This window comes from Pongo pygmaeus, chromosome 17 (genome assembly GCF_028885625.2).
Source record: "Pongo pygmaeus isolate AG05252 chromosome 17, NHGRI_mPonPyg2-v2.0_pri, whole genome shotgun sequence".
In the NCBI taxonomy this organism is placed as follows: Eukaryota; Metazoa; Chordata; class Mammalia; order Primates; family Hominidae; genus Pongo; species Pongo pygmaeus.
Window position 1 is genome coordinate 1,174,742 of NC_072390.2, and position 22,082 is coordinate 1,196,823.

Genomic DNA, 22,082 nt, shown 5'->3' on the forward strand with positions numbered 1-22,082 from the left:
AATGCCAACTGAAACAAAGACATATCTGACCCAAGGGTCAAGTCAAGCCATTCTATGACTTGGGATATTTTCCCTGCTCCCATCTGGTTCAGTGAAGTGGGTCATGAGCGTCCCACCAGGAGCCGCTACGCTGTGCTCCACTGTGTCTGTGAGGGGCATTTTACTTTGCGGGTTTTTGCACTGCCTCACTGGGTTGGGTTTCTTTGTCTTTTGAAATATTTTCTCTCCCTTCACCAATCTGAGAACATTTTTTCCTCAGTATCAGCATCCAGTTGCCTGGACTGCAGTGTGTCTCTAAGGAATGGACACTAAGCGTTGCGATAAGAAAATCTTAATGTCCTAAGGGGTTTGCTTTTAGCACAAGGGTATACCTGGAGATTCCTTCCAGGTACAGTGCATCCAACCACTCCACAGAGAGGCTGCATTCGCTTACCTTGGGCTGTTCCCTGAGAGGAGATGACACAAGGGATGCTATTTACTAGACACCTCAAGAGTCATGGCCACTGTTGGCATCTTGGGGAATCCTCAAACAGTTTCAAAACTCAAAACCAAGAAAATAACACAAGATAGCTGAGGATGTATTGCCCTGTGAAGTTTCCAAAATGAAACCTCAACCCAAAGACATTCTGATGGGGTGTCTGTGTCAAGGGAATATTAAAGACAGGGGCACAAATGTTTTCTTTTTTTTTTTTTTTTACTGTGAAGTGTCAGGGGATTGTTATCTGCTTTCATCTCCTGTAAAATATTTACAAATGAAAAATATTTTTTGAGACTGCTCTTTGAAAAAATGAAGATTTAAAATAGTGTGTCTAAAATGTACTATAAAGAAGAGTTGATAATGTTGTGAGTTATACAAAGTTAGTTAGTGTTGGTAAGTGTCAGGAAAGAACTGGAAATTTAAAATCTGACTGCAAGCCAGAGTTAGGCTGGGGCAACAGAGTGGTAGATTTGAGGATCTACTTGCCACACATTTGGAAAATGCATGAGAAGACTAGCTCTCTTTTGGAGTGTTAAAACAACTAAAAAAAAGGCGATTATGATGAGGTGGCTCTAGTGTCCTGAGCTCTGAGTGGAGAGACAGGCCAAGGCCTCCCTAGATCCAAAAAGCTGCCCATTCTTCTCTAGCTGTGCACCTGATTAGATACTTTCCACTCCAGCACCCATGATCGGATAGAGTTCAGTTGCCCACCCCACCCCCTTAGGCCATGAGTGACATATGTGATTTGACACTGGGTTGAATAAAGCAAGAATTATAGGTTTTTCCTGGATCCTTTTATGGCAGGACTTCCTCCATGCACTGGACCCTGGCCCTGCCTGTAAAATACTTGCATTTACATTTGTGTGTAAGATTATTTTTATTTATGAATAATATATATGTGTTATTCATATGTGGAAGAAATATAATGACAATTATTTTAAAATTTCAATTTTTTTACTTTCGTGGCACATCCAGGCTTTAGAGCAGGCAGCCTAAGATTTCAAATAGGAGGCAATTCTCTAAGAAATAATATGTGAGGGACATGTGAATTTTAAATATTCTAGTAGCTACATTTTAGTAAATACAGCGGCATGCTTGCCTGTGCCTGTAGGTCAAACTGTTAGGGAGACTGATGTAGGAGGATCACTTGAGGCCAGCAGTTTGAGACCAGCCCAGGCAGCATAGAGAAAGCCATCTCTACAAAAAAAAAAAAAAAATTGAAAAATTAGCCAGGCCTGGTGGCGCATGCCTTCACTCCCAGCTACTCAGAAAGCTGGAGGGGGAGGATCACTTGAGCCTGGGAGGTCAAGGCTGAAATGAGCCGTGATCACACCACTGCACTCCAGCCTGGCTGACAGAGCAAAACCATGTCTCAAAAAAATGATCTCTGGAAAGGCATTTTCTTTTACGGCAATGTAGCCAAACAGCTAACTATATATTGAAGCCATCCTTTAATTTTTAACAGAGCAAGAATGATTTCTAAGACCCCGAACTCCAGATATGCGATGGGGCAAATCCTGAAGTGTACATGGATATCTCTCACAGCTAAAGCATCCCTCACCCCTATCCAGCGCTTCTTACTCCTGCCACAAGAGAATCACCTGCGGGGAGGAAAACTTTCAAAATCCCTAAAATCGAAGTTGTAACCGATCAATTAAATCAGAATCCTTGGAGTTGGGTCTGCAAAAAATACGGTTTAAAGCTGTGCAGGTGATTACAATATGTAGGCAAGCCACAAAATCGTGGCTTTAACCAGCAGCTTTTGTTAGAAATGATTTCTCAAATGAATGTAAAAACGTTTGCTGCTGAATTGTGACCTTCCAATTTTACTTGCTTTTCCTACAATGTATATTTTGCAGACCCAGGCTTGCTTCTCGTCCTGTTCCTGATTCACCCAGTGCCCTGTGTATTCAGTGCATCCTGTGCACGGGTCACTGTGCTGTGTACCCTGGCCTGGGTGAGCATCATTCTTCGGGGAGAACCTTTCTGAAAACAAAGCTGCATTTCAAAAAATTAAAACCATGCTACTTACTGTATTGAGGTGAAAATTAAAAGACCTAAGGGACTCATCCAAAATTTAAAACATAAATAAATAACTTGGAACATTAATATACACCTGATGATGTCCTGAGTGAACATGCCCCACTTTAAAACAAAACAAAACATTACTATTATTCTAAAATATTAATTTAGGATTGTTATGAAAATATGTACTATTTAAATTTTTATTGGTGTATAACATGCATACAGCAATATAGGAACAAAACATTTATGGAATGCTTGATGAATTATTACAAAATAAATACACTTGTGTATCTAAGAATCAGATTTGTTCATGCCCTTGACACTTTCTCCTTTCCAAAGGTAACCAAGATCTTAAGAGCTAAGTGCAGATAAACTTTGTCATTTTGTACAAGTGTTTTATTACACATCATTAAAAATGTATACGCAATACAAAAAAAGTATAACAGACCAGTCACCAAGCTTTAACAGCTACTAGTCATGTGTCATTTTTGTTTCACCTATACTTCCAGCCATTCCCACTCCAATTTCATTATTTTTTAGGCTTTTTGGATAAAATATATATTCATTGCAAGGCACAATGTGAACTGTAAATAGTAGAGAGATGGGGTTTCACCATGTTGGCCAGGCTAGGCTTGAACTCCTCACCTCAGGTGATCCACCCCCTTCAGCTTCCCAAAGTGCTGGGATTACAGGCATGAGCCGATATACTCGGCCTGAGAATTCATATTTCTAACAAAGTACAAATCCATAGGGCGCACATGACCACTGCAATGTCTGTCTACAGTAAATACAGTTTGATGAATAAAATGAAAGGCAATTGACCTAAGGTGAAAAAAAAACACAAAAAACAATCAAACCATGGGTAGTATGTGCTATCTGTAAGAACATTTGGTTAAGAATAACAAACCAGTTTTATCATTTTAATAACCAAAATTGACAAAATTTCTAGTTTTTCTTTCATAGAAATGCTCTTTGCAAGAAAAAATTTTCATATAGTGAGAGCAAAAATGACAACCATTTGCAAGTAAATGTCTTATGAAATTAAGTAGCAGATATCATCAACCTCAATACCTTCAGATAGTTACCCCTAACTCAATCATTTACATACCAAGTGCAGATAATTTTCATAGTTTCCTATTAAAATTATATTTTAATGCCTTACAAATTGTGACTGTTTTTAAAGTTCACCAACTAAAATTTTGTATATGACATATGATAAATTCCACTTCAAGTCACCTTACATTTACTTAATTTTATTAGGCAGTGTCTGTCTACCACCCAGTAATACGTGGGGATTCTCCCTCCATTTGCACAGACATCATAGCTGGGGAACAGGGATTCACAAGACCCAGGTTGTTCCCTACATATTTTTCCTCCTCAGACATCAGTTCATCAGTCAATCAAGTCATGTGAGAGTGGAGGCCATGTATTCCATATTCTTGGGCACTCTCCTCCAAGGAGGAAAAGGCCAGGAGGTCCTATTAGAGGATGCACTCTGAGAGGCTGGGCTCCTAAGGTGTGAGAGTTCTAACCAGCAGGTGTAGACTTTTCAGGAGTGAGGAATGAGGCAGGTATTCCAAACCTGGAGCTTCATCACCTTTTGTTTCATCTCAAGACAATTCTGAGGCGCTGTTTTGGAACGTGTCTGGAAGGTGAACGTTGAAGAAGAGTGTGGGCTTTGATGTGACTCAGATGAGATCTTTCTTAGGGAGGCAAGAATTCAATGCCCAGAATCTGGGCAGGTGTCTTTGAGGTCAGTAGGTTGCCTCTTTGTATCCAAGTCCATTGCTACTAGGTTGGGGGCTGGGGATTCTAAATGGCTTCCAGACCGCCTCTCTGATTCTCTTTTGGAGATGGGGTCTGAAAAAGACAATGTCAGTATTTTTCGGAAATTCTAGAAAGTCTGTTTGGAAACCTAGGAAGACCTCTTGCCTATTGCCTAAATGCTCCATTTGCAGCTCTAGCCACGTAGATGCTTGGTAGGTATAGAGCTGGGTTTGCATTTATATCAGCAAAACCTATGTCAGAGTTGAGGAAGTAGTAAGGACAAAGTGTCTTGGTCGCAGGCCGGGAAACATCTTAAAAGCAAACTTCTAGCCTGCTGACTCTTGGCAATGAGTGTTGGGTCCTGGCCAAAGTGCCTTGAATGCAGCATGAGGCCAATCCATAAATCCAACTTCTAATGGAGAATTATTAATATTTTTTCATTTTGAATCAATCAGGGTGAAATTACCTTGCTATTGGTTTGCTTACTTTTTATTATTTCATATAAAATCTAAGACAAAATACATTAAATGCTTACTGACATATGTATTTACTCTTCACCTGGCTGATAATATCTCCCTAATTTTAAACTTTCTTCCATTTTGTAGGTTTCAACTTATTTTATTGTAAGATAGTATTAAATCTAACATAGGCATTGTCACTTTTACATATAATTTTATTTTATTTCATATATTTCCTATTGGCTTTTTACATTTAAATTATGGACTGTTTCATCATATAAAAAGCTTCATTTATATTTAAACAATAAGTCTTTGGATTTTTTTGTCTTGTAATTTCCATATTACATAGTAATGAGATAAACATTAATGTTTACAGGATATTTTAAATTTTAGATAATTACTCATTTTATCCATGTGAAATTTGTTTTTTACTGCATGTGCGGGTTGGAGAACTGTTTTCACTTCTGATTCATCTTTATTCTTATGTCCTCAGAGCTCATACCTCTTGTTGTTGGGGGATTGCAGTTTATAATTCCAATAAACGGGGCAAATTTAATAATAACATAATACAAATGAGTTTGAACGGAGGACAGGTCTTCAAAGCATACACAACATGGGCCTACATATGTACAACAATAATAATTTATAAGTTACAGTTTGAATAGAAAGTAAAAGTACGAAAAATTTGTTGAAGAAAATTAAAATGGAGATCATGTCTCAATAATCTCTGAGCAGACAAAATTAGTTAGGTCTCATAAATGATCTCAACCTTCCTTGATTTGCAAATATAAGCAAAACTTAAATTATTTCTTGTAGCTGCCTATTCAAAAAACAGAAATGAAGGTCAACCAATCCGGTGCAGCCAACGACCTTATATAAATAGAAACTGTTCAACAAGGTAAACAGACAAACAAAAAACAATTAAAAAAGTTGTGCTACCACCAATCAAATGATTTCTTTGTTTCTACATTTTTCCAATATATACTTGCTTCTTACACTGTCAATGAATCACTGAATATCTTTCTGTCTGATATTTTATAATTTTTCAATTGCTCTTACTCAAATAAACACTTTACAATTTCATTGTGTCTCAAATTACTTTTTAGCAGAATAAAATAAACTAGGAATAAATATTACAAAAATATGTACAGAATATGAGAAAAAACATAGAAAGTTTATGAAATATGTGAATGTAGACATAAGCAAATAGACAGTTTGTATCATATTCTTAGGCAGAAAAACTCAATATTATCAACATCAATTGTCCTTAAAGTTATTTATAAATTCAATTTTTTTCCTATATTTATAACATTAAATATTGCAAGTACACATTACTATAAAATATTATATAGATAAAAACACAAATAAGAATAAACAAGAGAACTCTAAAAAAAAAAAAAAAAACAAGACTGGCAAGCAGTGTGAAAAACCTTGATTGATTAAAAAACTCATAGGTCACTGAAACTAAAAATTCAGAAATAGACCAAAGTGCCTAAGAAAGTATCACAGTGCTTCCTGGCTGCTATAACAAAATACCTTAGACAGGATACAGGATAAACAACAGAAATGTATTTTTCCCAGTTATAGAGGCTGGAAAGTGCAAGATCAAGGCAGCAGCAAATTTAGTATATGGTGAGAGCCTTGTTCCCCATAGATGGTACCACCTTGCACACGGGACAAGGGCATTCCCTTCAACCTCCTTTGAAAGAGCACTGATTCCATTCATGAAGATGAAGAACTCTTGGCTTCACCACTTCCGCAAAGGCCTCATGCCTAAAATTATCCACATATGAATTTGGAAGGGGACATAAACATTCAGGCCATAGCAATAAAAACTACATGGGGGATGGCATCATTTATACATGAGGTGTAAAAATGTGATGTTCTTATCACAAAGGAAATAAATGATTTATTCTTCATGGCATATATCAAAATAAAGGTCCAATGAAAATATTTTTTTATAAAGATAAATCTATTTGGCAAAAAACTAAGTGTTGATAAGGTTAACCCTATAGGTTGCATCACGATGTTCAAGTTTTCCGGGGATGAGCAAGGCCCCGGAGTTTCCTCCTGTGACATTTCCCTGGAAGTTGCTCATGCTGTTATTCAATTTGAAAGTAGATAAAAATGTTTGTTTCTGTTCCAATATTTACTAAATTCAAAGTAATATAGGGCTCTTTACTCGTAATTCTCAAACAATCATTCAGTCAGTGGGGCTCTGCTGAGGAAAAGCACAGACACATCCACACAAGTATAATGTTCCTCAAATAGAGGACTTCTCCCTGTGCCGGAGCCACCTATGTTGCACTTGATCAGAGGCTTTCCCAGGCAAGCAATTCTCTGCAGCCCTACCACAGTCTTAACCCTGAAAATCCGACTCAGAAGGTGACGGATGAACACCCACCCTAGCGTTCTAATCTAATGGATCCTCTCTTAACAATCACTTCCAGGGATCTGGGCTCTTTCCTGGATTCGTTGGCCACACACAACTAGGCTCAAAAATTTGTACATAAGCTTTGATCCTCATTGGCCCTCCTGCCCTGTCCTACCAGCTTCTCTAGAAGTATCCTTCTCTAATTGCTCCTGAGAGAACTATCTAAGTGTATCTCCCTGTGCCAATATAATTGATCTCATAAAGTGCGAAGGGAAATAGGCAAGAGTCCAGCTATGGAAGAAGCTGTGTCCAGGGTTCCTTACCTGATTTATGTCTCTGATTTACCTAAATATTGACAAATGCAGATTCATCTCTAGGTGGTAGAAAAACAGAAGGAGAAATCCCAGTTCATAGAGGAAGAAGAAAATGCAATCAATGCTGTCTAGAGTCCCTCTTAAGCGCAGCCACAGGGTACTAACCCTCTTCAGGAAAAAGCAATGGTTGTCCATCATCTGAAAAACTGTGGCGTTGAACCTTTGGCACCGAGAGTGCACACTGCCCACTAGAGTTCCATGCCTACATCACAGAGAGATAGAATAGTCTCAAAGGATTCTTAAGGGTAATGTGGGGACAAAAAGGAGCTGAATCCACAGCCTCTGCCTTACCGTGTGATCTAACCAATAGTATTTCCAGACTCTTTTGTGGGTTGCACCAGGGGTTATTTAGAAAGAAAAAAATTTGTTAATATCCCACCATTTCCCATAGCTTCCGAGGTCTGAGTTGTTCATTCCCCAGGTTCCAGGTTGTTTTTCTCCCTCTACCTCCACAGAATCAGTGTGTCTCATTCCGGTACCTATAATCTCACCTTTATTCTAGTCGCCCTCTACTTTTTTCTAGACATTTTATCTAGTAGAGCCAGGTAAAATAGAGACAAGAATATTTACATAAAACTTAACCAGAACTAAGTTGGAGTCCCATAACTGCTACTAGGCTGGGATGCAACTCAGAGGGTACACAAGCCAGGCTGGCCTAGAATTGCAGTTATGGGAAAGAAAGACATTTCACCCAGGAATTATTAGGATGAAATTCCAAGTTTGTGAAATAGATTCCTAGATCCCCCAACCATTTCATCCTTATCTTGGAGGCAATCAGGAAGAGATAATAAACCATACCTAATCAACAAATTATCTAACCAACATGTGTGGAAAAGGAGGGAACTTCATAGAATTGGCTTGTTTTAGTACATGTGGTGAAAAATGCCACGAAGTCAGAGCTCAATTGGTCTCAAAAGCCTAAATGATGGCACAGATTAGCTTCAAGGGACACATGGTATGGCTGGAGTCAGATGACTATTATGCTGAAGATGTCAACATTGGTGACTGATATCTCAAGAAGTGGGCCAAAAGTCCACTTCTGGTTATTCTGTTAGGTATGGTCTAGGAATTGTTCAACCATGAGACAAATAGGTCAACTTTCACCAGCAACCCCAAGTCTGGCTTGCAGTATTAGACTCTGCGTTAGACACAGATTTAGGCTCAATCTGCAGCTTGATTGTGGTCACTCTTTAGAAAACAAACACTTACCATGGACTTCTAGATGAGTGACCCAGTTAGATCAGCATCTGAGATTGTTTCCGGTTTGCAGCCCAAAAGACATTCAGACAGTCTACAGTTTCCATTGTAGACAACCAAACAGATATAATATGTGCAATTACTCCAAAGCCTGAGTTCTGACCTTTGAGAGGAGCAACCATTCATTTCAGGTTCTGTATGGCCAGCACAGCTTAAACAGCCACAGCAGCCCAGTGAACATCATGAAGTTTCACCTTCCCTGACTCATCTATGAATCAGGACCAGTCATATAGGAAATTCTCAGTAAATTGGGGGCCCCACAGAAACAGCAGCTTTGCTTCAGAGGATTGAAGGAGGCACAAAATTTCTACCAGCTGGGGATGCTCTAGCCCTCTATGGGTGAAACTGAGTTTGGCAGGAGTTCTGCAGCAAGCTCTTAGCTGACTTTCAAATCAGTGTAACCGGTAGTGTGTCACTGAGTCCAAAAGCCCAAAGAACACATCTAGGTGGAGGCTAGTCCTTTACTGGAGGCTCCAAATGTCAAAATCAAGATTTTCTTGACCTCAGGATGAATTGATCAACGCAAATCTCCCTGAATATTTTCACTAAACCTTAATTGGATAGTAAGACTCCAGATTTTTTTAACCCTCACTAAAAATAAATACCTGATTTTTTCATCTGGGGTCTATGTATGTGTGTTGGAGATGGCTTTACCAATCAGCATAAAGTTACAACTCTCCTTGCCCCTCTACTTTCTAATTGTGCAGACTTTAAAATACAGAGGTGAGAGCTTAGGGTTTTCTGGGTCTTTTCCTAAGCATGTTCCTGACCCTGAGCATCCCCATTTCCCCCATTTCCTTCTTGATCCCGAAGACCATTAACACCGTCCTAATTCCCAGCAGCTTTTCCTCCTAGAGCTTTTTGGCATGATTATTCTAAAACCCAACTCATATCCTTTGTTCCTGGTGGACTGTGTAGTTCATTTCCATTTAAATGCTTTTACAAACATTAAGCTATTGATTTAAGATTTCTCTGCTTTTTAAATTAAGTAATGCAGCTGTTAGCTTTCCACAGGAATTGAGGGTTATAAAGAAAGGAAGAAAATAATTATTTTATACCAATAGTATGAAAAAGAGACTAGGGATGACTATATTAATAGCAGACAAAATAGACTTAAAAAGTTACAAGAGACAATAAGACATCATATAGTCATAGAATGTTCATTTGGCAGGAGGATAGAAATAGTTTAAACCCACACCTAATAATAAAACATTTAGATATAGAAAGCATAAGTTAACACAATTAAAAGGACAAATAGGCAGTTCTAAAATAATAGTTGAAGATGTTAATACTCCACTCTGAGTAATGAATAGAAAAATGAGATAGATGATAAATTAAGACATAGAGGACTTGACTAACTCAATGAACCAAATTGATCTAACAGATATATACATTATACTCCATCCAACAAAAGAGAGTACACACTCTTCTCAAATGCACATGGGGAATTCTCCAGGATGGGCTGTATAGTAGATCTCAAATTAAATCCATAACAGAAGAAACGCTAGAAAGTTTACAAAACTGTATAAACAACATAACCTTAAACAACCAATAAGTAAAGGAAGAAATCACAGAGGAAGTAGGAACATACTTACAGAGGAAGAGAAAAGTAAACAAAACATCAAAAGTTATGGGAAACAGCAAAAACAGTGCTAAGATGAAAAGTTTGCAGCTAAAATACATTTAAAAAGAACAAAGATTTCAAATGAATAATCACTTTATCACCTAGTAAATTAGACAAATAAGACCAAATTAGATGCAAAGCAAAGAGAAAGAAGAAAATATTGAAGATTTTAGCAGAGATAAATGCAATACAGATTATACAAACAACAGAATTCCAAAAAACCAAAATTTCATTCTCAGTTCTTCAAAAAATTAACAATTGGTAAACTTTCAGCTACACACGCAAAAAAATTAACAGCATATTTACATACTAAAATAAGAAATGAAAGTGGGACATTAGTACTAATTCGAAGAAATAAAATGTTTAAAAAAGTGTACTGTGAACTATTATAGGGTGATAAATTGGAAAAAGACACCCAGACTTCTCATTACAGGGCAGCCGCACTACAATCCCAGTATGCACCAAGATCAAGGATAGTGCGCTTAACTGGAGGATGAGGCGGGATTACGCACGCCTCGCTGGGCTTGGTGGATATGTATTCTCATATACATGCCCAACCCTTTGGTCACAGGACTGCAGGACTCCAGTCCCAGCATGCACCTGGCTAAGAGACCGTGCCTGTCAGTGGAGGAAGAGGCAGAAGACTACAATTCCAGCCAGCATTGGGCTCAGGGAATTTGTGCGTCACTGGAGGAAGAGGCGGGTTTGTGTGCTACTCGCCGGGCTTGCTGGGAGTTGTATTCTCATAAACCCTCCCAGCCCTTTCATCACAGGGTTGAAGGATTACACTTCCAGCCCCAGCATGCACTGGGCTCAGGGACAGCGCATGTCACTGGAGGAAGAGGGAGGGCTTTGCGCTTCTCGCTGTACTTTTTTGGGATATGTAGTCTCATTAACGCTCCCAGCCCTTTGGCCACAGAGATCCAGGACTTCAATCCCAACATGCACTCAGCTCAGGGACAGTGCGCTAGTCACTGGAGGAAAAGGCAGGGCTGTGTGCACCTCCTGGGCATACTGGGAGACGTATTCTCATAAACACTCCCATCCATTTGATCATAGGGCTGCAGGACTACAATCCTAGCATGCACCCAACTCAGTGACAGTGCACTAGTCTAAGGAGAAAGAGGCAGGGCAGTGTGCGCCTTGCTGGGCTTCCTGGGAGATAGAGTCTCATGACCTCTCCCTGACCTTTGGTTACGGTGCTATAAGACTACAATCCCAGCATGCACTGGCTCACGGACAGCCTGCATCACTGGAAAACGAGGAGAAGTTTGTGCGCGCCTCACTGCATTTGCTGGGAGATGTTGTTTTATAAGACTGTCATACCTTTTGTCACAGGGCTGCAGGACTACAATCCCAGCATGCAGCGTGTTCAAGGACAGTCTGTGTCACCGGTGGAAGACGAGGAGCTGTGCGTGCCTCGCTGGGCTTGCTGGGAGATGCAGTCTCATAACTACTCCAGTCCTTCAGTCACAGGGCTGCAGCACTACAATTTCAGCATACCTCTGGCTCAGGAAGAGTGCACTAGTCACTGGAGGAAGAGGCAGGTCTGTGCGCGCCTCGCTGGGCTTGCTGGGAGAGGTAGTCCCATAAACACTCCCAGCCCTTTCATCACATCGCTGTAGGACTACAATTTCAGCATGCACGGGGCGCCGGGCACTCCGCCTCACTGGAGGAAGAGAAAGGGGTGTGAGCGCCTTGCTGGGCTTTCTGGGAGATGTTTCTCATTATTCCTCCCAGCCCTTTGGTCACAGGGCTTCAGGACTACAATCCCAGCACGCACCCTGCTCAGGGACAGCGCGCGTCACTGTAGGGAGAGGTGAACCTGTGCTGTTCTCGCTATGCTTTTTGGGAGATGTATTCTCATAAACATTCCCAGCCCTTTGGTCACTGGGCTGCAGCACTACAATCCCATCATGCATCAGGCTCAGGGAGAATGCGCTAATCAGTGGAGGAAGGGGCGAGGCTCTGCATGCCTCGGTGGTCTTGCTGGGAGATGCAGTCTCATAAACACTCCCAGCCCTTTGGTCGCAGGGCTGCAGCGCTACAATCCTAGCATGGACCGGGCTCAGGGAAAGTGCGCATCACTGGAGGAAGAGGCAGGGTTGTGCGCGTCTCGCTGGGCTTGTTGGGAGATGCAGTCTCATCAACACTCCCAGAACTTTCATCACGGAGCTGCAGGACTACAATCCCAGGATGCAACCGGCTCAGGGACAGTGCGCATTACTGGAGGAAAAGGCTAGGCTGTGGACGCCTCCTTCTGCTTGCTGGGAGATGTAGTTTCATAAAGACTCCCAGAACTTTCGTCACAGGGCTGCAGGACTACCATCCCAGTATGCACTGGGGTCAGGGACAGGTCCCGTCAGTGCAGAAAGAGGCGAGGCTGTGTGCTTCTCCCTAGGCTTGCTGGGAGATATATGCTCATAAACACTCCCAGCCATTTGGCCAAAGGGCTACAGGACTACAATCCCAGCATGCGCCCGTCTCCGGGGCGAGGCACAGTCCTGGAAGAAGTCACGCCCCACTTAATATGCTGGGAGCTGTAGTCTGTTAACTGCTCTCAGCCAGTTTGTCGGTAGGCTTCAGAACTATAATCCTAGCATGTACCAGGAATTAGGGTGCGTAGGCCTGGAGGGAGGAGCAGAGCTCTGTGGACTTCCCAGTGTCCAAAGCACTGCTGAGTTCTTATGCTATGCCGACTCTTTGCCAAGGAGAATGAGTACAGAGGTGGACCTGGAGGACAGGTCTGCGCTGAGCATTGCGGAGGGTATTACCCTACGTAGGCACCTTACCTTTGCCCAAATCGGGAGGGTTGTCCTCAACCGATTGGCCCTATACTTCTCAGGTTCCTATTTCAGCTGTATCCAGGGTTCTTTCCAGAGCATTGCGCCTTCTGCAGCCCAGGGCGCTGCCTTCTTTCCTAAACTTCTTTGGAAACTGTCCTGATGTCTGAGACACTGTCCATTGTGCCACAGCTCTCTTTTTTCTCTAGCCAGAGCTCATGCTCAACAGCTTTTGAGAGAAATCTTCCATGTGGCCTGCTTATGGACAGCTTCAGAACTCTGCAGGGGTGACAAGGTCTGTGGCTTCCTGGAAATGTCAATCTCAATGGCGCCTTTTTCACGAATGTGAAAGTAGAGGCATCAGGAAGGTAAATTATTGGGTGGCACAAAATCTGCTAAGAGCAAAGGAGAAATCCCCATTTCCGAGGCGTGAGTATTGTGAGCCATTTTCATCAACCCATTTAAGTGGACAAGCTCCAAAATGCAACCTGAAGCTGCTGACTATTTAGGCATTTTACACATGAAATCATCGGTCTCATCTGAAGTCACGCCTGACTTGCCAGTGTCTCAGAAACAAAAATGGGACCTGATCCGCCAGGAACAGATAGAGTTCCAGCTTTGTTGGAGAGACATTTAATATGTGGAGCACTTGGGGTCGTTTGAAACCCGCTATCTTCTGTAGGGACTTTTACTTCTAGAGAGCATGTGCATTTTTATTTTATCTATCCTCAAACTGAACTTTTGCTCATTTTAATAATAAAAACACGTTCCTGGGTGGAGACTTAAGACGCTAATGAGACATGCAACGTATGCACAAATATGTACAGCTACTGCACATATGCACCAAGAAGACCACTCAAAACATGCCTACTATAACACTTCTTTCCACCTTCTTATGAATAATCATGTAAAACTCCCAGAAGGAGGGTTTCTCCAGTAACAATTAATGCTCTCTCGCTCTTATGAGCAGGCTGCCTTGGAATCTCTTTCTCAGAATGTACCGTCTATTCTGCACTTAATTTTCAAAGTATTCTTTTCTTTTTTTGTGTGCAATAAATTACTCTATGCTGTACTTCTTTTGCTACGTGTTTCTTGTTTAAATTCTTTTAAACTAAGAAAATAAGAACCAAAGTATTACATCAACCATCAACATGGCCCAGAGACATGTCTGTCCGCTTCATTAATTTCACTTTCCCTTTATTTGCAGTGAATACTATGGCACTTCCAGACTGCCTGGTTAACTATCGCTGGTTGTTCTAGCGCTGTTTCACTAAAGTTCTGGGGAAACCCTGTCCCTTCAGGCTTTATGCATTTCCTAGCTCCTTGAAATTGTTCTTCAATGGGCTTTCTTTGCTGAACAAAAGATGCACAGTCATGTAGATGCCCAGTCATAGGGTTTGAATCTGAACACTGCAGGTGTTATAATTGGGCATCATAAATGGTAAACCAGTGAATTAGGGAAAGGCTTGTCAGCCAGACATCTGCCCCCCAGCCAGCAGTGGGGGTCATCTCGGCAGGGCTGGAGATGTCCAGCGCTGGTGAGAGATAAGACCGTGTATAGCAAATGCCTATGACCTCCTAGACCTTCATTTAATGGGGTTTCGAGGGGATGCACTGGAAATCTTGGTGGTTCCACTTGGCCCATGGTGATGCCCGTCGCCCCCTGGACTTTAGTACATGTTCTGTCGTTGCAGGATTCTCTCGGCACCGTGGGAATCACTTCCTCCACTGACATTGAAACACACCTGGGATGTATAAAATTGAAACAGCTTTTGGCTAGATGAAGCAAAAAAAAAAAAATTATCTTCTTTTGTAACACTATTTAGCCGCATACAGATTAGCTCACAAAACATGGCTGGAGAATGAGACTGTGAACTTTAACACCCCCCCACAGCCAGATCTTTTCTGTGGAAATCAGGGAAAATGGTCTGAAGTATCCTATGTTCAAGCCTTTCTGGCCTGACAACAAAACCCAGCTCTATGCAGCACCTGTGGGCTAAAGCCTAGTAAGCCACAAAGCCCCTCAGAACCATTAGAAGATCATCTGTTTTAAGGGGAAGGGACCCCAGACCCCACAGCGCAATACCAGCTCCAGATAGGGGCCCTCAGAGGCCTACAACTCCTTTAGACTCCCCAGCGTCCCCACACTATCAGAGTCTTCTGTAGAATCTAAGCTTGTTTCATCTCATCCTTATGCTCCTCTATCGGCCTTTGCCAGGTACAATATAGACCAGCCCATCTGTAGTTACTCACAGTGGAGCTTCACACCATGCAGGGCCAGATAATTTGGTCTCCTTACAGAAAGTCCCAAATGGAGAGAGGACCATCAGAATGCTCGTTCTCTTCTCAATAAATCATCTAATCTAATGTAAGCAGCAGCTCTGATGGCTCTCAGACAACTTCAGTGCATTTACCGAAGGCTTCCAGGCTCTAACTTTGACCACCATTCAACTTCACCATCCATAAATGGACCAAATGACTGCTGCCAACTTAGCTGCACAAAACTTTTGCATACTGGCAAAAAACAGAAAAGACTTAAAACGTTTGTTGCTTTCACCATTTTAATGCAGAATACTTTTGCAGCACAAATGTCACCATAAGGTGGAGCCTTGAGAATCCAGTATAAACTATCTCAGAAAACCTCAATGGGTCCTCAACAAGCAGCAGAGGGCCTCAATAGACTCAACAACGTCTGGACTCCATGGCCACTGTAGTCTGACAAAAAAAAAAGAGCCTGGGATTTTCTCCCAGCCGGGCAAAGAGGAACATGTTTATATCTAAAAGAAGAATGCTGTTTTTGAGATCAATCAGCCTGCTTTAGTCCAAGGAAATATTAATAATATCATCACCCAGGCAGACAAAATTGAATCTCTAGGAACTTCCATGGGAACATGAAAGCGATGTCCATTGCCTGCCTTGCTCTCTTTAATAGTACCAGTCATTGTTATACTTTCAGCTTCTACTTTTCTTCCAATTTTGTTTAAACTGTTAACTGATTTCTTACTCTCTTGCTTGCGGCAGCTCCATGTTTGCATGATGGTTTTGCATGGCTTTCAAACTTTGGCTGCCAACATCTTGCCCACTGACTCCATGAACGACATGGTTTACACATGGTTAGATCACACAGGAAGAAACTTTAAGGCCCAGGCTAGGCAGAAGTAACACCCACTAAGCAGAAAAAAGCTCCAGAAAAAGTGGCCTAACCACTCAACCTCCATATGATTATTGCCCTAAAATCTCTCAGGGGGAAATTGAGGCAGAATAGATAGTCCAGAAAATGACCATGATCTCGGGATACAGAAACCTTGGTGACTATACAGCCAACACAATAAGCCTTAGCATTCACATTGGAACTGGGCTTATTCGAGCAAAGCTATCTTCATTAAGGGCTTTCTGTTCTAGAGAGCATGGGCATTTTGATTTTACCTGTCCTCAAACAACTTTTGCTTATTTTAATGGCAAAAAATACACCCCCTAGCCAGGCACAGTGGCTCATACCTCTACTCTCAGCACTTTGGGAGGCTGAGGAAGATGGATCACTTGAAACCAGAAGCTCGAGACTAGACTGGCCAACATAGTGAAACGCTGTCTCAACTAAAAATACAAAAATTAGCAAGGTATGGTGGTGCATGCCTGTAATCCCAGATACTCAGGAGGCCAAGGCACGAGTATGGCTTGAACTCAGGAGGTGGAGGTTCCTTTGAGCAGAGATCACACCATTGTACCCCAGCTTGGGCAACACGGCGAGACTCTGTCTCAAACAAACAAACAAACAGAAATACATTCCTGGGTGGAGATCTAAGATGCTAATGAGACATGAAACATATGAAAAAGCATGTACAGTTACTGCGCATGTGCACCGAGAATACCACTCAGAACATGTTTTCTAGCAGCTCGTCTTCCCTTCTCCTTATTAATAATGTAAAACTCCCATAAGAGGGTTTCTCCAGTGACAATCCACGCTGTCTCACTCTTAAGAGCAGCCCGCCCTGGAATATCTCTCTCAGGGTGTACTGTATTCTGCATTTAACTTTCAAATATTTTCTTTTCCAATAAATTTTGCTGTACTTTTTTTATTTGTGTCTCTTGTTTAAATTCTTAAAAACTAAGAAAACAAGAACAGAGGTATCACATCAGCTGGCAACACAGCAATAAGTCAGCCTCCTTCTAGTAAGCATAGCCCATGCAGAAAAGGAGAGTCACCTAGGTGCTGGATCCAGAGATATATCACAATTTATCCCATGCACAAAGTTAAGGTCATTGAGGAGAGTCGTATTAAATAGTTTCTGGGCCCAGGGATATATCACAATGGCTCCTGTGAGAAAAGATCAGGCAGCATAATCACATAACCGGTGTGCTGGACAGAGCGATAAGCCACCCTTTCATCTGTGGGCATGACCCAGGCAAGAAAGAAGAGTCATAGCATTTAGGTGCTTGCTGCAGAGGTACTTAACGATCTCTCTTACAGGCAAAGCTCAGGTAGGAGAGAAGAGTCAAATCTCCAGGGTGATTCATGTAGAAATTTGTCACAAGAAACTCTTTAGGAAGGGCCCAAGCTGGATCTTCTTATCTTCTAGATGTTAGGTCCAGGGGTAGGTCAGAATACCCAAAATACACAGGGCTAAGTCAATAAAGGAGACTCACATTACCCAGGTGTTGGGTCTAGACATATGTCACATCTCTTTTATGGGGAAAAGCTCAGGTAAAAAAGGAAGGTCACATCAAATAGTTGATAGGCCCAGAGATATGTCACATTGCCTCCTGCTTGAAGTGTCTAGGCCAAAGACTCGCATCACCTTGGTGCTAGGCCTGTGTTCATATATAAACATTCAACCAGAGTTGAAATGGTGGCTCATTTCTAAACTCAGCTCAAAGGCAAGGGAGGACTCTCCTATCCTGACATAGTTAATTGTAATGATGTTGACTCTCATACCTGAGCTTAATGTTATAGGTACGATCATGGGTCCCTACCATTAGGAAGGTCTCAAAGTTGATTACAACTCTCATTCATACTGTATAGGGCCATTGGGTAGTACACAGAGTGTGCTAACTGGGCCGAGCACACGGGTGAGATTGTGACACTCATATGCACACCCAGCCAACAATAACTATTGTCATCCTCTCACAGGAACACGTGTCAGTCTGCAAAGGAATTGAGGCTCTCATGCACAAATCCAGTCTGGTGTCGAGATAGTTTTTCGTGGGCTTAGACCCAACATACAGGAGGTGTTGAATGTCATGCCTGCAACTGAGACAGTTGTGGGATTGTTAATCTAATTCCTGGACCATTCTGCAACTTTCATTGTGAAATTTGCCAGTGCTTAGCACCTGAGAGACTTGAAAGTCTCGCATGGACGCAGCTCACAGATGGGATATTAACATATTGCTGGATCCAGCACATTGAGGATGTAACTCTGTTCTCCTTCCTTGGCACTGCCCACAGTGAGCATTTTGACATATCGCTAGACCTTGCACCCAGGTGATGTGAGTCTCCACTTCTGCCTTGGCGCTGCCCACAGGAAGCGTGGTTATATATAGCTTGGCCTCACACCCAGGTTATGTGACTCTCCGGCTTGTGCACTGCCCATATGGGACACTGTGTTATATTGCTGGGTCCACTACTCAGGCGATGTAACTCCCCTGCCTGGGCCCTGACTTACAGGGGCATTGTGATATATCTCTGTGCTCATCAGCCAGGTAATGTGATTCTCTTCTCCTGCCTGGTCCCTTTACACAGGAGGGATTGTGACATATTGCTGGGCTTAGCACCAAGTTGATGTTGATGTGAATCTTCTGCCTGGATCGAGTTCACAGAAGGCATTGTGAAATACCTCTGGGTCCATCACCTATTTCATATGACTCTCCTCTGTTACCTGAGTGTAGCCCATAAGAGACATTGTGACATATCTCTGGGTCTAGAACTGGGATGATGTGACTTCTCCCTGCCTGGGTCATGCCCACAGAAGAAAGAGTGACTTATAACTGGGCACAGCACATGGTTAAGTGATTCTTCTGTCTGGTCCCTACATACAGGAGTCATTGTCAAATGCCTCTGGTCCCATCATCTAGACTATGTGACTCTCTATTTCTTCCCAGGGCCTGCTCACAGTAAGGATTGTGACATATTACATGCCCTACATCATGTGACTTTTCTCTCATGTCTGGGCTCCGTCTTGGAGATGAATGTGACACATAGCTAGGCCTAGCCCCTAGGTTCTGTAACTTCTCCTTTTTCAAAATCCTACCCACCAGGGGCATTGAAACATCTCTCTGGGCACTTTACTTAGGTAATGTTACCCTGTTGCCTGGAGCCTCCCATCAGGAGGTATTATGAGATATTGCTGGACCCAGTACCTATGTGATATTACTCTCCTTTCTTTCCTAGGCCTTGTATACATTGTGTATTATAATATATGGCTGGGTTCAATGACTAGGTGATGCAACTCTCATGCATAGGTCCTACTAACAGGGACATTATGACATTTCTTTAGCTCTGACTCTCCTCTTTTTCCTTAGGCCTGCCAAAAAGGGAGGTGGTAACATATAACGGGACCTAGCAACCAGCTAATATGAGTCTCCTCTTTCGCCTGCACCCAGCATATTTTAGGAGTTGTGGCATATCCTTTGTCTCAACACCTGCAGGATGAAAGGCTCCTGCCTGAGCCCAGCCATCAGTCAAAATTGTCATTCTCCCACACGAACATGGACCATAATTGAGGTTCTGAAACTCACACCCAGAGGGAGTCAAAAGTTGGAAAATTAGCTCTCATAAGTGGATATTGTCCACAAGTGGGTTTGTGACTCACTGACCAAGATCCAAAACACTTGTGAGGTTGTGACTCCACTAAGATAACTCAGTTTTCAAAAGGGATTAAGGCTCTCATGGAAAAAATCCATTCCTCCATTGAGATAGTGACTTATGCACATAGACGCAACATACAGGAGGCATTCACTCTCATACCCAGAATCGGCACTTATGTGGGATTGTTAATCTCATCCATGGACCTTCTTGCAGGTGTGATTCTGACGCACACCTCTAGGCAGCACCTGAGTGATTTCACATTTTTGCCTGGGTGTAGCCCACAGATGAGATTGTGATCTATCCCTGAATCCAGCAGCTAATTAATATGCTTCTATTCTCCTGTCTTGGCACTGCCCATAGTGGGTATCTTTATCTTTCACTGGTCCTGGCACTTTGTTATGTGACTCTGTCCTGTGCTTTGCCCACACGAGCCATTGTGACATATTGCTGGGTCCAACACCCAGGTGATGTAACTCTTGTCTAGGCTTTGCCTACAGGGGGCATTGTGACATATCTCTGCACTGGTCACCCAGGTGATGGGACTCCCTTCTCCTGACTGCTGCCTGTTCACAGCTGGGATTCTTACAAATCGCTGGGGACAGACTCTAGGTAATGTGACTGTCATTTTCCTGAGCGCTACCCACAGGAGACATTGCAAAATATCTATGGGCCTCTCACCTATATGTAGTGACTGTTTGCCTGGGCTCATTTCTCAGGGGTATTATGACATATGGCTGACCTTAGCACCGAGGTGATGTGAGTTTCTTCTACTGCTAGGGCTCTGACCAAAGAGAGATTACAATGTATCACCGGGCCCAGCACCTGAGCGATTTGACTCTTCCCTCTTGGCTGCGCCCTGCATATATTGTGTATTGTGACATATTACTGAGTCCAACGCCTACGTAATGTGACGCACCTGCATGGGCCATTTCCACATGGATATTATAACGTGTCTTTTTGTTCATCAGTTAGGTGATGCAACTCTCCTCTTTGCCTTGGGCCCCGCATAATTTAACTATTGTGATGTATCACTGGGCCAATGGCCTAGAAAATAGGAAGCTTCCGCCAAGGCCCTGACTACTGGGGGCCTTGTGACATAGCTCTGCATTTATCACCTAGAAAATGTGATCCCCTACATTTCTGCCTGAGGCCTGCTCACAAGAAAAATTGTAGCATATTTCTGGGCCCAGCAAAGAGGTGATGTGTTTCTCCTGCCTATGCTTAGTTCACAGGGAAAATTGTGACATATCACTGGGCCCAGAGGCCAGGTGAGGTGACTCTGCTGCATGTGTCATGCTTTCAGGAGGGAGCAAGAATATATCCCTGGTAGAACACCTAGGGATGTGACTCTCTTACCTTGTCCCTGTCCTCAAGGGAGACTGTGACATATCCCTGACACAGACCCAGGTGATGAGACTCTCCTGCTTGCTGACTACCCAAATGTGAAGTTGTCACATATATTTTGGCCTAGCACATAGGGTGATGATGACATTCATACCTTAAACCAACCAGTAGGAGAGAAACTTTCTCTCATAGCCAGGCTTAACAAAACTTGCAAAATTATGGGTCTTCTCTTACTATGAAGGTCAGAGAAAATAAGCACTCTTGCATATCATGTAAAGCATTCAGATGGTCCAGTGTCATCACAGGGCCCAGAACACGGGTGAGATTGTGTTCTCTGTGTGCACACCCACCAATCATCAGAATTGTCATTCTTACACAGGAATAGAGGTGATTGCGGGGATCCTAAATCTCATACCTGAATGCAGTCCACATTTGGAATTGTAACTATCATATGTGAACATCCAGTCACAGTTGGGATAGTGACTTATTTCTGAACTCAGTTTACAGCCAAGTAAAGATCCTTTTATCTGGATCCAGCCAGCTGGAGAGATGTTGACTCTCATACCTGGGCTTATGACCACAGATATCATCATAGTTTCTATCAGCACGAAGACCTCAGAGTGGATTATGCTTAAAGCATACAGTACAAGACCCAAAGGAGGTACATAGTGTCCTAACAGGGCCCAGCAAACAGGTGAGATTCTAACACTCATGCACACTCTGGTGAAAATAAAAGTTACCATCCTCAAAAATGAGCGCAATGGCGGGGCGCAGTGGCTCACACTTGTAATCGCAG

General features: G+C 42.4%; 2 long non-coding RNA genes across 3 annotated transcripts in view; one reads left to right on the forward strand and one right to left on the reverse strand.

The window, feature by feature from the left end:
• Window positions 1–5,805, forward strand: part of LOC129026131 (uncharacterized) — a 37,876-nt gene extending 32,071 nt beyond the window's left edge. For both annotated transcript variants that reach the window (XR_010124137.1, XR_010124136.1), the window contains one exon: window positions 1,944–5,805. This is a non-coding gene — a long non-coding RNA (uncharacterized LOC129026131). The remainder of the gene's footprint in view (window positions 1–1,943) is intronic.
• Window positions 3,985–12,159, reverse strand: LOC134738423 (uncharacterized). The gene is made up of 2 exons (XR_010124138.1): window positions 11,684–12,159; window positions 3,985–4,363 (listed from the first exon to the last, which is right to left on the reverse strand). It is a non-coding gene; the product is annotated as an uncharacterized LOC134738423 (long non-coding RNA).
• Window positions 12,160–22,082: the final 9,923 nt, after the last annotated feature.